Source organism: Armigeres subalbatus, chromosome 1 (genome assembly GCF_024139115.2).
Source record: "Armigeres subalbatus isolate Guangzhou_Male chromosome 1, GZ_Asu_2, whole genome shotgun sequence".
Taxonomy (NCBI): domain Eukaryota; kingdom Metazoa; phylum Arthropoda; class Insecta; order Diptera; family Culicidae; genus Armigeres; species Armigeres subalbatus.
This window is the reverse complement of record NC_085139.1, coordinates 41,367,886-41,382,509: the sequence shown is the minus strand read 5'-3', so window position 1 is coordinate 41,382,509 and position 14,624 is coordinate 41,367,886. Positions and strand designations below refer to the sequence as shown.

The 14,624-nt window shown below is 41.8% G+C and overlaps 1 protein-coding gene across 1 annotated transcript in view; it reads left to right on the top strand.

The window, feature by feature from the left end:
* LOC134224624 (uncharacterized) overlaps positions 1-14,624 on the top strand; it is a 619,481-nt gene that overhangs the window by 120,056 nt on the left and 484,801 nt on the right. Inside the window, exon 3 of the mRNA XM_062704057.1 lies at positions 2,958-3,019. The gene's annotated coding sequence lies outside the window, so the exon portion shown is untranslated. The remainder of the gene's footprint in view (positions 1-2,957; positions 3,020-14,624) is intronic.

The window sequence follows — 14,624 nt, the reverse complement described above, 5'->3', positions numbered from 1 at the left end:
ATATCCCAGATCATCTTCCGTCTGTCACCATTAGTGAATAAGTGAGACTTCGTTGACGGCCGTGTGGGGAATAAAGTGAGTCTGAAAATGCATTTGCATTTGTTGGTTACATTGATGGATAAAGTGGAACGTATTTCTTATTTCATGATAAAAATAATGAAATAATCTAAAATATTTAAAAATGACATTAGTAGAAAAAATGATAACGAATTTGAAATTCAATCGTAGTTGGTATTTGAAATGCCAGCATACTAAGAAGCTAATGAGAAGAAATTTGAAATTCAATCTCAGTAGGCTGACAGGAATTCTAGATGATTCGAACGGTGAAAATAAACGATCATTCAGTGTTATGTATTTGAGGCGTGAACATGCGAATTATCCTTCGGTGTTCCGCGCTTGTTTTCGTTGGTAAAAGGCAAATCGGAAGACGGATTTGCTTGGCTACGACAGGCCATTCGACAACGGACCAGATCTTTACTGTACGGCAAATCTTTAAAAGTGACCTGAATACCAGGTCCAAACGCATCATCTATTCGTTGATTTCAAGGCGGCATACGACAGTAGCGTAGAGCTATGGAAAATTATGGACGAGAACATTTTCCATGAGAAGCTTACCAGAGTCTGGTTGGATCAAAGCAACGGTGGATGGTGTGCAAAACTGTGTGAAGATTTCGGGCGAACACTCCAGTTCGTTCGAGTCGCGCCGAGGACTAAGACAAGGTGATGGACTTTCGTGCCTATTGGTCAACATTGCGCTAGAAGGTGTCATGTGGAGAGCCGGGTATAACAGCCGGGGTACGATTTTCAACAAATCCAGTCAATTTATTTGTTTCGCGGATGTCATGGACATTGTCGGCCGAACATTTGCAAAGGTGGCAGAACTGTACACCCGCCTGAAACGTAAAGCAACAAAAGTTGGACTGGTGGTGAATGCATCGAAGACAAAGTACATGCTTGTGGGCGGAACCGAGCGCGACAGGGCCCGCCTGGGAAGCAGTGTTACGATAGACGGGGATACCTTCGAGGTGGTCGAGGAATTCGTCTACCTCGGATCCTTGCTAATGGCTGATAACAATGTCAGTCGTGAAATACGAAGGCGCATCATCTGTGGAAGTCGGGCCTACTACGGGCTCCAGAAGAAACTGCGGTCAAAAAAGATTCGCCACCGCACCAAATGTGTCATGTTCAAGACGCTAATTAGACCGGTTGTCCTCTACGGACATGAAACATGGACAATGCTCGAGGAGGACTTGCAAGCACTCGGAGTATTCAAGAAACGGGTGCTTAGGACCATCTTTGGCGGTGTGCAAGAAGACAGTGTGTGGCGGCGAAGAATGAACCATGAGCTCGCCAAACTCTACGGCGAACCCTATCCAGAAGGTAGCTAAAGCCGGAAGGGTACGATGGGCAGGACATGTTGCAAGAATGCCGGACAGCAACCCTGCAAAGATGGTGTTCGCTTCCGATCCGGCAGGTACGAGACGGCGTGGAGCGCAGCGAGCGAGATGGGCAGACCAGGTGCAAAATGGCTTGGCGAGCGTGGGGCGTATTCGAGGATAGAGATATGCGGCCTCGAACCGTGTATTGTGTTATCTGTTTCGATGTAGACTAAATGAATGAAAATGAATCACTTTTGCTTTGAGTAGTATAATTATCACCAAAAAAAGCCAATAAATTAATTTCGATAAATCCAGAACAAGCAAAATTGTTAACTTATCATTTGAACTAAAATATGACACTATACAGTACAAATCGATCTTTTCTCTGGTTCATTCGCATCGCGTGGAAATGAACGTTTCCGCTACTGTTTTTCATATTGTAGATTAACAATGTATCGGTAAAAAATCCAACAAATTGAATTAAATGTATCAGATTTTCTTCGAATGTTTTGATTTAAATAACAGTTGGCAAGCTGCTATAGCAATTCTTGAAGAAGGAACAGTCATTACTCGCAGTACATGAACATCAATGATATTATATCATTATGATATTATATCATAACGTGATTGCTCAATTTTCTATTCTAGTACGTCATGAGCACTGAAAAGGTGGTTCTAATATGGGACATGTACGTCTTAATCCATCAAAGGAATCCATCATCCAATACATTTTCCGAACTAAATCTTTTACATGCTGTGCATATGCACAAATTAAGTTTCAAGCACAGTAACCTATCCAATATTGATCGTGAACAGCTTCATTCGTATTTTTTGATGCAGAGACAAAATGGTTCTGATTTTATTTTTAATCATATAACTGCGTGTTACATTTTCGAGTTGATTCATCGCTTATAATCTTCTGAACAGCACACTATCAATCCAATTAAAGCGCCAAGAACTTAATTTCCTACAATTCATTCTGTATTGAAGCTGTCCAAACAGATCACTCCAGATGACAAATCAGCATTTGAAACAGAATCATTCGACTGTTGCCATTTGTCCTATTCAACTCTCTGTCAATAGTAAATTTCAACCAAATTCCATTATTAATTCCACTAGCTAAACCCTACACATGTATAGAAGCTGATACCCATATAAATCCATCACATTCAGCCGGGTACCAACTCGACCCCTGGTTGATTGACAAATGCATTTAAGATAGCAGGAAATTGTGTTTTTATTCTGTTCCTGCTTCGTGAAGTATCAGTATGCCCCATCCACCATACACTCTCATTCTCTCCGGGGAGGGCTTGTTTCGACCAAGCATATGAAATGCAATTATAATTGCTTGCTAAATTATCCTATAGCTACATTCGAATGGAACAAATTTCATGTTGAAACGGAGATTATTTGAAAGTTTTGAATCAATTGTGTTAGCCGCAGCTGACAATTGAAATTACGGATCACCTATCAATATTTCAAAGGGATTATATTACTACTGCTTCTGTGAATTTGATTAATTTTTAAACTTCATGCATTTTAATAATTACTTATTATTGTCTTCTATTTCCATTACAGGTTTCCCTATGTGAACATTTTCTAGGCGCTGTTGTGTCAACGATTCGAAAGCGGACGATATGGTAAGTCTTCATATATTTTTACATTCAGTATTTCACAGACAGAAACGAGTATTTCGGTTAGAGCATAGTAACAATATGTAGATATTGGTATCGAAAATAATAAATATAATATTAAGAAGAACTCGCATTTAGAGTATTTAGACATGATGGATTGGTGTTGAATTAGGCAATATATCTATAGTCTGAAAACTAGACTAACGAACTTTGAAAGTGCAATTTGCCATCATTGTTTGCAGGGTCTCCAACGAGCCTTAAAATCATAGGCGTAGGACTGTTAATAACTTTCGTCTTACTTACGTTGATAATAATGATATAGTTTACAAATATCATATAGAGTCTCGCCTCCGTCCAGTGTTATATCTAGACCAACATTTGAAAAGGGCGTTACAGCCAAAATTTATTCCTTCTGATTATCTGTCCACATACAAAACTTTATATGTAGACAAATAATCAAAAGGAATAAATTTTGGCTGTTACGCCCTTTTCAAATGTTGTTCTAGATATACGCCTGAGCCTGTCAAATAAACGCAATAGATGAAAAATAAAAGGATTGCTAATCCGGGATGACGAGTTCGGATCTCGGTTCAGTCAAGTTTATTTCCAGATGGCCACAATTGTATCCATTTGTACACCACACAATACACATAATCATGTAATGCCATGCATAGAAAATCTTTCAATAAATAGCTGTGCAAATGTTGGAGGTACTCCAAGTTGAAAAGCAGAACATGTTCCAGTTCGAATTTAGCGCCATTGAAGAAAAAGACATGCAATTGCATAACATGGACTCAAGCACAGGCATCTTGAGATGATCATGGAATCTAGCATTGCCTGGCTGGTTCAACCGGCCATCGTACCGTTCTGCTCAGACAAATGTTCCCTAATTATAAGTTTTCCCACCCATTAATGCATTAGCATCCATCCGGCTTGTTCCGGCCATTTAAGTACCCAACCCACCACGGTAGTTACCTATCGTGTTTCACTATCTACTTCAGCATCCGGTTGTCGTCTAGTAGTAGTACGGCACTTCCCGCTGCGATTCACAAATCAACCAGCAGCGTACGACTGGCAGCGTGCGGTAATGATGATGCACAGTCACATTCACACTTGCCGAAGTATGGACTACCACCCGCCAGGATAAGAGGGGAGATAACGCGTGAAAGCACAACAGTGATACACGTTCACTTTAGTTGCAGTCTAGAGGTTGGTAGGAAAATTGTCATTTTTCCGCAATTTAGGGTATGTCCACCGAAAGCAAAGGTTTCGTTTACGTAATTGATTTTCTTAAAGAAATTACCAAATGACCTACACTACTGGTACCAAGAATAATTGTGGTAAAAAGTGATAATTTACTTGTTATACGAAATCAAAGAAAAATTCTAATTCAGTTATGTTATACCAGTACAATCAATCAAAAAACAACATATGAACACTATGGATATGCTTACCCTACCTATTTACAAACCATCTACTCAACAGAGGATTGTCACTTCGAAGCATCTTCAACGCTGCCACTGCGAAAAGTAGGAGGACGGTCGGTTAGTATGGAAACAGGCGAAGATAAACTCACGTGGTGCTGCGTTTTTAATGTTATTTTAATGCATCACGATAATAGCGTAATGTAGCATCATGTTTTCCAGCCTTTCGGAATGAAAATGATTCTTGATTTTACAATTCTGCCGCGAAACACAACTCGACGAAACAATTGAATCGGTGCCAGTAAAAGTGGTACATGAACCATTTCTTTCAATTTCAGTTTTTTGCACCAACGGCTTCTATTTGCAAAGATCTAGTAAGGGAATAACGAAAAAGTGATTCTTGACAACATAATCTGGAGATATTCACATTTTAATTTCTGGTATATATCACAATGACCATTTCGTTGCCAGAAAAAGTGGTACATTTACACTAGGGTGCCAATGAAAATGACATTTTCGAATTTCAAAAAACGACATTGCTCACAAGTTTCATTATCTCAAAATATGACACCATGCAAAATTTGAGCTTAATCGGACATGATTTACGTCAGTTCAGCGGACGATGGAAGCCAACCAGCCCCCACCTTGAGGGAAGTTAAGGATGCCATTCAACAGCTAAAGACCAATAAAGCAGTTGGTAAGGATGGTATCGGAGCTGAGCTCATCAAGATGGTCCCGGAAAAGCTGGCCACTTGCCTGCACAAACTGATAGTCAGAATCTGGGAAACCGAACAGCTACCGGAGGAGTGGAAGGAAGGGGTTATATGCCCCATCTACAAGAAAGGCGGCAAACTGGAGTGTGAGAACTTTCGAGCGATCACCATCCTTAATGCCGCCTACAAAGTGATATCCCAAATCATCTTCCGTCGTCTGTCACCATTAGTGAACGAGTTCGTGGGAAGTTATCAAGCCGGCTTCGTTGACGCCCGCTCGACAACGGACCAGATCTTTACTGTACGGCAAATCCTTCAAAAATGCCGTGAATACCAGGTCCCAACGCACCATCTGTTCGTTGATTTCAAGGCGGCATACGACAGTATAGACCGCGTAGAGCTATGGAAAATTATGGACGAGAACAGCTTCCCTGGGAAGCTTACCAGACTGATCAAATCAACGGTGGATGGTGTGCAAAACTGTGTGAAGATTTCGGGCGAACACTCCAGTTCGTTCGAATCGCGCCGGGGACTAAGACAAGGTGATGGACTTTCGTGCCTGTTGTTCAACATTGCGCTAGAAGGTGTCATGCGGAGAGCCGGGTGTAACAGCCGGGTACGATTTTCAACAGATCCAGTCAATTTATTTGCTTCGCGGATGACATGGACATTGTCGGCCGAACATTTGCAAAGGTGGCAGAACTGTACACCCGCCTGAAACGTGAAGCAACAAAAGTTGGACTGGTGGTGAATGCGTCAAAGACAAAGTACATGCTTGTGGGCGGAACCGAGCGCGACAGGGCCCGCCTGGGAAGCAGTGTTACGATAGACGGGGATACCTTCGAGGTGGTCGAGGAATTCGTCTACCTCGGATCCTTGCTAACGGCTGACAACAACGTTAGTCGTGAAATACGAAAGCGCATCATCTGTGGAAGTCGGGCCTACTACGGGCTCCAGAAGAAACTGCGGTCGAAAAAGATTCGCCACCGCACCAAATGTGTCATGTACAAGACGCTTATAAGACCGGTTGTCCTCTACGGTCATGAAACATGGACAATGCTCGAGGAGGACTTGCAAGCACTCGGAGTATTCGAGAGACGGGTGCTTAGGACCATCTTTGGCGGTGTGCAAGAAGACGGTGTGTGGCGGCGAAGAATGAACCATGAGCTCGCCCAACTCTACGGCGAACCCAGTATCCAGAAGGTAGCTAAAGCCGGAAGGGTACGATGGGCAGGACACGTTGCAAGAATGCCGGACAGCAACCCTGCAAAGATGGTGTTCGCTTCCGATCCGGCAGGTACGAGACGGCGTGGAGCGCAGCGAGCGAGATGGGCAGACCAGGTGCAGAACGACTTGGCAAGCGTGGGGCGTATCCGAGGATGGAGAGATGCGGCCTCGAACCGTGTATTGTGGCGTCAAATTGTTGATTCAGTGTTATCTGTTTAGATGTTAACTAAATAAATGAAACGGACATGATTTAGGGGTGCCAAAAAATCATCAAACTTTTGAAATTTTCACCCATGAAAATTTTCTCTGGGATTCAGTGGGCATGATCTCTTTCAAGAATGCTGCATACAATACCAAGAAATTTACAGTTGAACTGTGTTAGCAATGACCTGGTTCAGTACCTCTCCACATCTTGGTGTTGAAGGGATCATCAGGATACGGATAGACCAAACAATGGAAGGTAAAACTTTTTTTAAAGGAATGGAAGGAAAAATTAGACGCAAAAAAGTATCAAAATAATCGAAAGGAAGGTAGAAGAGATCGACATTTTTCACATTTTGATAAAACATCTAACATTTTGGCGAGGAAAAACACCCTAATGGTAATTACCTACAATGTATTACGCGTCTCCACGCATTTTCCATACCAGAATTCTGATTCGCCGACGTATGATGCGTTGTTCCTGACTAGAAGAGCATAACAAAAATTTAACCCAATTTTAACATATTGTGATATTTCTAACTTATTTTGATACAATTTAGTTCTAAGTAGCCATTATATTTCAAATGTTGTAACAGGATTATATCATAATATGATTTGAAAAATGTTTAACACCGAATTGCCCAACAGTATGCAATTAAAAGTCTCAGTCAGTCAGTCTCAGTCAGTCAAGTCAAAGTCTCCCAGCCATAGATATCACAACGCTGATACAAATTGAGAAGGTTGCCTTATTTGTAATGTTGGTTTTTCAATGTTCAAATTTCATGTTCTCGATAAATATTCTTGTTCAGACAAAAACAAAAAAATATTATTGTTGATCGCAATCTCTAGCCCTATCACGACCTGTAAAAATTCCAACTGCACAGAAACAATATATTTTGTATCTGATTCTGTTATAAATTTCTAACAAAATATGTTATTTTTATGATAAAATTGTAACAAAATTTGATAGTTTTTTTGTTTCCAGTCGTGCAGTTTTAGAGAGAAATTTAGATATTTTAACAACATCCTGCACCATGTTTCTAACACATTTTGTTGTAAAAATTTAGTATAACATAATAACATAGGATGATATAATTTTGATATGACCTTCTAGTCGGGTTTCCTTGGAACTGCTAGCTGAAAGGCGTTTTGCCTCATGAGTTTTCCAGCAACAAAATATCAACACGTTTTGGAAATGTCAATATTATCAATATGGTTGAGATTTTCTGCAATTACATATTAGCCTTTCCGTCCCTGACGTTTGTTTTAAGGGTTTTCAAGATTTAAAACTGTAAAAACCACATTTCTTTACCGATTCCTTCGCAACAAGTTACATTCGATCCGGATGGGTCAATCCTCATTACGGTTCAAGAATTATTCTAGGATCTGTTGTCCCCAGAAATAGTGACCAGCATTCGGCATTTCGTAGACCCCCCCCCGTATTGTAGCCGGATTGCACCCAAAAGACCCAGGAGCACTAAGAATATTATTTCAAACATTTTTTAAATGAAATTATGATGATTGAAGTGTAACAGGACATATTATGATTCACTGCCGTCTGTTTTTAAGGGCTTTCAAAAATGTAAACTGCAGTCCGAATACAAATAATTGTGGCCAATGTGACCGGGTTGAACCCTAGTGGAACCCTTAGAATATTATTTCCTGCAAAATCATGATGTTTGAGGTACGACATTATCTGTTTTGACTCAATTTGGAAATAACCATTCTGTGAGTCCTCCGGATTGTGCCACTTTTGTACCGGATTGACCCCAAGTAGCCCAGCAATCCTAAAAGTATGTTTCTCATCATTGCATTATGAAATCATGAAGTAAGAGAAAAAAAAAATTTAGATGTTCAATGGAATTTCTTCACTTGTCATAAGACGAGTAAGTCGAGTAAAGTACGAGACACTGAAGTCGACCTTACTGTTGAGGTCAAAATACGTATATGTCAAGGTACAATTAAGTGGTGGAATTAAATGTGATTGTACAAACTCGTCTTGATACTTGATACTTAATGGGCTACAACTCTTCGATGAACCTACGCCGAATGGAGTATCCTTCTCCACTGGACTCGATCCTGGGCCAATCGCTTCCAGTCGCCCTGAACGTTGAGCGGCCTCAGGTCCTCTTCAACTGCAGAAAGCCATCGTGTACGCGGCCTTCCACGAAGCCTGCGGTCTCTTCCGGGTTTTCTACTAAATATTATCTTCGCTTGACGTTCTTCCGGCATACGAACAACGTGACCATCCCACCGTAGTCTGCCGTGTTGTATAAGCTTAATAATATCCAGCCCTTTATACACCTAGTACAATTCGTGATTCATGCGGCGCCGACAGATACCGTTCTCCTCTTTACCGCCGAGTATTGTCCGCAGCACCTTACGCTCAAACACTCCGAAAGCTCTCCGATCAGCCTCCTTTAACGTCCATGTTTCATGGCCGTATAAAGCCACCGGAAGAATCAGAGTAGTATACAGCGCGAGTTTTATATTCGTTTGCAGACTACGGGACTTAAGCTGGTTACGAAGTCCGTAATAAGCCCTATTTGCAGCTGCAATACGCCTTTTCACCTCGCGGGTAACATCATTATCGCACGTCACTAATGTTCCAAGATACACAAATTCGTCTACCATTTCAAACTTTTCACCATCCAGCACCATTTCGCTACCACCACCACTAATGAACCCACGTTGATTGCCAGCGACCATATACTTCGTTTCGCTGGTATTGATCGTGAGTCCAATCCTCGCTGTCTCCCTCTTAAAAGGCACAAAAGCCTCTTCCACGGCACAGCGATCAATCCCGATAATATCGATATCGGCTGAAAATCCCAGGAGCATATGCGATTTTGTGACAATGGTACCGCTTCTTTGCACACCAGCTCTCCTAATCGCTCCCTCGAGCGCTATATTGAACAGTAGATTCGAGAGTGCATCACCCTGTTAATCCATCTAAGGTAACAAATGACGTCGATATTTCATCCGCAACCCTTACACTTGATTTCGATCCGTCCAACGTTATACGAATCAGCCGTATCAGTTTCGCCGGGAAACCATAATTCATTCCGTTTCACTGAATCGTACGCCGCCTTGAAATCAATAAACAAATGATGTATCTGTAAGTTGTACTCCCGGAATTTATCAAGGATTTGTCTCAGGGTAAACATTTGATCCGTAGTTGATCGTCCCTCACGAAAACCTGCTTGGTATTCGCCGACGAAGGACTCTTCAAGCGGTCTCAATCTGTTGAACAAAAAACGGAACATAATTTTGTACGCCAAATTAAGGAGGGTTATTCCTCGGTAATTGGCGCACTCCAGTCTGTGCCCTTTCTTAAAGAGAGGGCAAATTAGGCCGTCCAACCAGCTAGCAGGCATTTCCTCGTCTTTCCATATTTTCGACATAATATGGTACAGAACTTCGTAAAGCTGCTCACTGCCATGTTTGAGAAGTTCAGTTGGGAGATGGTCCTTCCCCGCAGCCTTATTGTTTTTCAGCTCTTTAATGGCTTTTTTCAACCTCATCTAGTGTTGGCGACTCCACAGCTTGTCTATCGTCGCTAATATTGATTGTGCTCACCGATGCACCGTCACTTCCACTATTCAACAAAGTCTCGAAGTGTTACTTCCACCAGCCCATTCGGTTTTATCTGTTAGCAAATTCCCTTGTTGGTCGTTGCACATGTTTTTCGGCTGCTCTTGCTTCCTTGTATCGATCTCTATTCGATCGGGTACCCGACACCAACATCCGGCTTTTGGCAACGTTCTTCTCGTCTGTCATTCTCTGACACTCCACGTCGAACCAACCTGTTCTGGGTCGCCTCTGTGTAGTGCCTACCACTTCTCGTGCTGTTGTGCTCACCGCTCCATAGATCGACTCCCATAGATCGTTGATGTTGTCGCTAACGTTGATTCACTTATCCGTTTGTCGAGCTTCTGGCGATACTAAGCCGATACTCCTTCAGCCGACTATCGCTGGATATTGTAACGCATCGTTCGCTGTGATCTTTCGTTCGATACAGTTGACAACCGTGATCGAATTTTACTGACAACGAGGTAGTGATCAGAGTCAATATTCGGACCTCTGAATGTCCACACATCGATAACATCTGAGAAATGGCGCCCATCCACCAGAACACGGTCTATCTGGTTGCAAGTTTCACCATTTGGGTGTCTCCAGGTGTGCTTTCAGATGTTCTTTCGTGCAAAGTAGGTGCTACTGATGGCCATCCCTCTGGCAGCAGCAAAATTTACTAGCCGTAGGCCGTTGTCATTGGTAGCGGAGTGAAGGCTCCCCTACCGATTATGGGACGGAAAAAGTCCTCTCTACCGACCTGAGCGTTAGCGTCTCCGATAACAATTTTCACGTCATGCTTTGGGCACTCCCCATAGGCTTTATCAAGACATTCATAAAACGTGTCCTTCACGTCGTCGGATTTATTGTTCGTCGGTGCGTAAACGTTGATTAGGCTGTAATTGAAGAATTTGCCCCGTATCCTCAACACACAGATTCGTTCGCTAATGGGTTTGCACCGCTTCACTCGCTTCATCTGCTTGCCCATCACTACGAAACCAACTCCATGCTCTGCTTCTCCGCCGCCGCTGTGATAGATGTTATACTTGAATGCAGTGTTGGTCGTGGGGTCCACGGCTCGGAATTCACGTTCTCCGGACCTAGGCCATTGGACTTCTTGAATAGCGGCCACGTTCACTCCAACCTTCTGCAGTTCACGAGCCAGAAGGCTCGTCCAGGTTCATTTAGGGTCCTCACATTCCAGGTACCGAGTTTCCAATCATAGTCCTTATTTCGTTTCCGGGTCGGTTGCCAAAAATAACGTTCTCTTTTTCTTCTATCTCCATTTTTCATGGTATTTCTTGTCATTATTCCTGTGAAGCACATCATAAATGTAGTTCAAATATAAAAGTGGCCAGGCCTACTGTTGTGCAGCATTGTTGAAAATAGCTGTGCTGCCCATGATTTCATAGTTGATGTATCAACCATTCGAAATTTCAGCGAGTTTGGTCTATTATGCGTTTACTAAAGTAATTCGACCGCTGCAACATCGATACGTTGCTTGTTCCAAACCTCATATAAGTGCTTACGGGTTAAAACGTTATAAATGTGCGATGCTTTTCCCTAAATTTTTCGAAATACCGCCATCGGGGGTAACAATGGGTCTGGGGGGTGAGACTGGGTCATCGCTTTTACCAGCAGCCTGGAGGTCGGATTGCAAAATCGTTCAAAAAGGTCTCTTATATTTTATTCTTCTTGCCCTCTGATACATTCAATCTATTCTACAATCATTCTAAGTACTTGAAACAGTGACCCATTCTCACCTCCATTTGACCCATTGTCACCTCCGACGACGGTACGTGCGAAAGTGCAATGGTTGTTACGTCAACTATGAAATCATGGACAGTGTGAGAATCATTTTTACCTTGATTTCACAATTTAGCCAAAGAACGGGGACATCTTGTACCAACCGCTCTGTTTACATCATTAGGTGATAATTTTGAAATCGTTGGGAGTGATTAAGCTAAGATAATTAATGTTTACTCTTTGGGTCTTCAGTGTCTAGGGATGGGACACAGTTTTTAGTCTAGTGCTATACAATGATGGATAAAAGTATTCATATGAATTGATTCAGAAGAAGAAAATGTATACTTATGTCCATCAGTGTACAAGTAAGACTAGGTTCAAGCGCCACTACTCGCCCTCTGGAACGACAAATAAAAAACAAAAGCGATGAAAAATGAGCGAAAACCCGCCAATAATAATCTTATATATAAAAATGAAATGGTCTGTGTTCGTATGCGCAAAACTCGAAAACGGCTGGTTGGATTTTTTTCATTTCTTCAGCAGAAACATTCGTTATAGTTTCCGACGGGTTTATATGATATTTCCTAATGCGAAAATTACGAGTAAAGTTGAGCAAACCGTGAATAACTAAAATTGTGATTCCTATGTGAACTTTGCATGGGCAGTTCGGAACGCACATTCTCGCCTACTGTGCATGACAACGTCTGCCGGGTCGACTAGTATTCCATATTTACTTACAACAGCACCATATTTTTTGTTATTGAAAACTAACTCTCTGTGAAAATATTCACAGCGACAAACTTGATAAGAGGAGTTAGATTATTGCAATTAAATCATAATTGAATTATTGGAAAATGTGGCTTCATATGTTGTTTATTATTATAAAATTAACATAATTATTACGAATGTATAAATGACATCGTGTCGCGTGTGTTTATAGGAACCTAAAATTAAATTTTAGCTAGATATTCTTGGAGGCTATCTCCTAGAACTTCGAAGAGGCCTAATTTCTACCTGGGCGAATCATATATACCGTTCTTCTGAATCTTCTCTCGTTTTTCCAGAAAGGTGATGTTCTAAAGCACACATCATTGTGATATGGTTTCGAAGAGTTTCATTGGATTGAAACTCCTTATCCAGCTATCAATACAGTTATCCTAATGTAGCTTCAATAAAGAATGTGAGGAACTATCCTGCTGAAATCATTTTGAAATGAACGCACACAATTATTTAAACCGCCAGGATGGTACATATATAAAATTAAAAATCCCCTCTGCGTACTCCCAACAATAACAATCTACGGGGACATACTTGGATGTCAAAGACTCGCTCGACAGTAGTCCCGTGAACATAAATAGTATATGTTCTTTAAAGTTTTTATTTATTTATTATCAGACTAAGGCCGGAGTGGCCTGTGCTGCACATAAAAGACTTCTTTAAAGTTATTTCAACCAAAAAAAAAATTAAAACTTGAACTTAAACTGTTTCCAACAACTAGTTTACAAGGAGTGACGATCTTAACCCTCAAACTGCTGGGACGAATCTTGACAACGTAAAACAGCTCGTTCTCGGTCAATTTTTAACTAAAATGCAAGCGGTTTCAACTGTGATCAAGGGGAATAGTAGTTCCAGCATGTAGAGGGGTGAAATACTCAGGATGTGCGGTGCACAACGTCACAAATGGGGACGGGAAACGGACTTTTCCTTCCGGGGGTGCAGTCAAAATTTTGCTACTGGCTATTAGATTACCACTGGTGGGGTCTAATCTGGATCGTATCGAAGGGACAATTCTTGACCGTTGCTTCCTCCTTGGCTTCCTCCAACGATGCTCCGATGGGCGGCAGAAGGGGTGGACTGTTGGCAGCGGATCGGCAGCGGATCAGCAGCAGCAATCGGCTCTCCGGCAGCGGCGCAGTGGAATCTGGATCGGAGGTGCTTCTGATAGTAAAAACTCCGGGTTTCGCTTTTCCTCTCAACGTTTTTTATTCCGTAGCGACAACAAAAAATTCAAATTCAGTAATTTCCGGAAAAAAATGGCCAACATAAAACTACAAAACAAATCAGGCTTTCGACACCTCAAACATCTCAGAATCCCATGAGTAATCTAGAAAACGCCTTAGTTTTTTGGTGGGGTAAAATTGGCCGTGCGGTGGCCATGGAACAGGTTCCGGAAACCCGGAATTACGTTAAAAAATGGCCAACATAAAACTACAAAACAAATTAGGCTTCCGACACCTCAAACTTCTCAGAAACTCATGAATAATCGGGAAAAGGCCTTAGTTTTTTTGTAGGGTAAAACTGGCCGTGCGGTGGCCATGGAACAGGTTCCGGAAACCCGGAATTACGTTAAAAAATGGCCAACATAAAACTACAAAACAAATTAGGCTTTCGACACCTCAAACTTCTCAGAATCCCATGAGTAATCTAGAAAACGCCTTAGCTTTTTGGTAGAGCCAAACTGGCCGTGCGGTGGCCATGTAACAGGTTCCAGAAACCCGGAATTTCCGGTACCAAAGGCAAACATAAAACTACATAACAAATTAGGCTTCCGACACCTCAATCCTATTCTGAGAGGATAATAAGTTATCTAGAAAACGCCTTAGTTTCTTAGTAGAGTAAAACTGGCTGTGCGGTGGCCATGGAACAGGTTCCGGAAACCCGGAGTTTCCGGTAACGAATGGCCAACATAAAACTACAAAACAAATTAGGCTTTCGACACCTCAAACT